This window comes from Capsicum annuum, chromosome 2 (assembly GCF_002878395.1).
Source record: "Capsicum annuum cultivar UCD-10X-F1 chromosome 2, UCD10Xv1.1, whole genome shotgun sequence".
NCBI lineage: Eukaryota > Viridiplantae > Streptophyta > Magnoliopsida > Solanales > Solanaceae > Capsicum > Capsicum annuum.
Window position 1 is genome coordinate 102789646 of NC_061112.1, and position 3863 is coordinate 102793508.

Consider the following 3863-nt stretch of genomic DNA (forward strand, 5'->3'; position numbering starts at 1 on the left):
AATACTAAATAAGAATTAAAAATTCAAAGTCGACCACCATGTCCAAACATAGATTTTTGAATCCCTTGGGTAGATCCGATATACAAAAGGAGGAAACTACACACATACATTACATACATACGCTAAAATAAAAAACATAACCTAATTATTATTACTACTATTATTATTATCATTATTATTATTATTATTATTATTATTATTATTATTATTATTATTATTATTATTATTATTATTATCAACCGGATAATTTTCATCCGGCAGCAGTAGAGCCCTCCTCAGCCTTGCTTCGAAGTCGACCAAATCCCTCTGGAGTTCATCAAACTGCCTTTGAAGTTTCCGCAAGGATTCGATAAGAATCTTCTTGTACTAATCTGGATCAGCCATATTTGTATTGTAAGTGTAGTAGAATGAACGAGTGAGAGTGTGTAAGGAAATGAGGCGGGAGGGACCTATTTATAAATGATTGAACTAGAAGGTGTTAGTCAAACAAAAAGCCACGACTATTCATATCCCTTAATTAAATAAAACTGGTGACTTTTCTAATATGTAAATTAGAAAAAAATGGATCTAAATACAATATTTATCTTTTATTGTATTTCAGAAAGAAAAGAAAATTGCTTTAAAATAAATCTACCAGATGGGTAATTTATTGCAAAATATATTTCATCTGTCAGATAACTTACAATATATTGATAATCTGTTGCAACAGATGGATATATCTGTTTGCTTTTCCAGTAGATATGTCATATGTTGCAACAGATTGATCATCTATTGTAATGAATGTCTGCAATTGTTTCATAATTTAAATAGATGTGGCATCTGTTGCAACTTGCTAGTTATCTGTTTATTCAATTTAAGCCATAGATGGGCTAGAAAGAATAAGATGCGTGCAGATGGATCAACTATCATAAGTGTGGGAGTTAAATAAGTATTACTGATAAGGTCACCGAGACAATACACACAAAGTAAAGTACAATATTTTTGTGAATGCAGTTTTTAGCCGATTAGGCACTGATCATTCAAACAAGATCCTGCATCGTACAGTTAAGTTTGATGGGTTTGAATTGATAAGGTTGAGGGCCCCATGAAGATGGTGCAGATAGCCTGTTATGAATTACTGATAGTTGTTGCTCATGTTTATGCGTGTCAAGTTTTGAGAAGGGATTAATATTTAGTGTTATTGCAGAGATCCAATAGCAATTGGACTTAATTTTAAGTGTGCATTGGACTCTGAGAACGCCTTCAAAGCCTCGCACTACATCAAACAAGAACAGAAAACCAATAGAAATTCTCCTGGCCCAAATTTATATGGAAGAGTTGATCAAGAAGATGATTATACACCAGAAGGAACCGGAGGAGAATGCTTGCGAGGGAAAGGGGAGTTGATGAAATAATATCATTTGATAGCTAATTAAAGAAGAGACATAGGGTAGAAAGGTAACTTCTAGCAAATCTGGACGATGAAATTATCTTAAAAACATGAGAAATCTGAATTAAGTGCAAATATGAAAGTGCATCCGGTAATAAAAAACCTGTCTCTTGTTTCTATAAGAGAAAAATAGTGCAGATGGTCACTTTGCTAGGAAGTTGTGACTAGGTAGCATGGTCGGGATTATCACCTAGATAGAAAATAGCAGAAGACCAAGAAAGCTGCCTTACAGGTATCGAGGATTGAAATGATGTACAGTAAGTCTAGAAAACTTCTGCCAACAACAACTACAGTTAAAGTTAGGAATCTAAGTAAAGGCGAAAATTTTTGAATTTTAAATTGCATCTCATGCCTTCTTGTTTGTGATTTCTATTAGGTCCACTGTTGTTGACCTGATCGAAACCACAAATAAGATTAAAAGGCAAATTGAGTATCTTTGCTTCCTTAGCAATATGGATTAATTGATTGTATTTTACTGCCTTAGTATGCTTTCAACATCCTTAGAGAAGATCAGAGGCTTGTTGTAGTATGTGAATCTCGATAATTTTCAAGCTTGCCTCCAGCTTGCCAATTTGGTATCCAAGCTGGTTGTTGCAGTCTTTGAAGTTGGTATAGAGTTCCTGGTCTTTTGTGAGCCCAATCAGGAACACTACCTTCAAAGTTGTGGCATTGAAGAAGGCTTACAAAACTCTTTCTTCAGAAGCCTTAAAGGACATATGGTGGGTCATTGTGTTTGTTTTAGGTCAAAACGTGTTGTGCACATTGAAGATGTGGTCCCAACAGTTGAACAACACACTTTTATCGAGCGTTGCTCAATGCAGCTTGCTCAACCAATTTGATAAATTAATAAGCAAGGAGTTACATAACGTTTGATCTAAACTGACTCTACCAAGCCTATCAAACGTTACGTAACTCCAAACTCATTACCCTATCAAAAAACTTTGCTCGAGTTAGTGGATAAATCAAACGAGCTCAATCTCTCAGCCTTTCTGCTGATCGCTCTTCTCCAATATAGATGACAAGATATCTCTTATGCAAAAGTCTACACCATCACCAGAAATGCTTGCCAGGGCGCAAGTCTTCAGAAGGCATCAAAACTGATCTCTCAATATCAAGTGATATTAAGAGATTACAATCCATGCCTTCTCAAGACTTTTGCTACGGCAAAAATTTCTGTTAATGACAAGATATCTGCCATGCAAAAGTCTACACCATCAGTAGAAATTCTTACCAGAGCAAAAGTCTTCAGAAGGCATTATTAGTAATCTCTCAACATCAAGGAAGTCTTGTATGAAAGTCTTCAGAAGATATTAGAAAGTAAGGAAGTTTTCAGCAATGACTACACATAATTACAACATCAATAACCTCACCAGATATATTGCTAGTTCAAAAGAAAAGGCGAAAATATTTTTATTTGCATTCCTAGTTCGAATGCAAAAAAAAATATTTTTGCCTTTTCTTTTGAACTAGGAGTGAATCTGGTGAGGTTTTTTATGGTAATTTTGTGTAGTCATAACTGAAAACTTCCTTATTTTTGAATGTTTTCTAAAGACTTTCGTACAAGACTTCCTTGATATTGAGAGATTATTAATAATGCCTTCTGAAAACTTTTGCTCTATCAAGAATTTCTGCTGACGGTGTTGACTTTTGCATAGCAGATATCTTGTCATCAGCAGAAATTCTTGCCGTAGTGAAAGTCTTGGGAAGGCATGGCTAGGAATCTCTTAATATCACTTGATATTGAGAGATTACTGTTGATGCCTTCTGAAGACTTTTGCCCTGAAAAGTATTTCTAGCGATGGTGTAGACTTTTGAATGGCGAATATCTTGTCATCTAGAGTGGAGAGGAACGATCAACAGAAAGGTTGAGAGATTGAGCTTGTTTGATTTGTACACTAACTCGGGCAAAGTTTTTTGACAGGATAATGAGACTGGAGTTACATAATATTTGATAGGCTTGGTAGAGTCAGTTTAGATCAAACGTTACGTAACTCCTTGCTTATTAATTTATCAAATTGGTTGAGCAAGCTGCATTGAGCAACGCTCGATAAAAGTGTGTTGTTCAACTGTTGGGACCACATCTTCAATATGCATCAAGACATTATGACCTAAAAACATACACAACGACCCTACATGTATCCTTTAAGGCTTCTGAAGAAAATGTTCTGAAAGGCTTCTAGAATGCCACAACTTCGAAGATGGTGTTCTTGATCGAGCTCACAAAAGATCAGGAACTCTATATCAAATTCAAAGACAATAACGACCAGCTTGAATACAGAATCAACAAGCTGGAGGTAAACTTGAAAATTATCGAAATTCACATACTAGAGCAAGCCTCTGATCTTCTCCAAGATATGTTGAAAGCATATTAAGGCTATAAAATATAATCAATTATAACTATATTGCTAAGGATGTAATGATACTCAATTTGCCT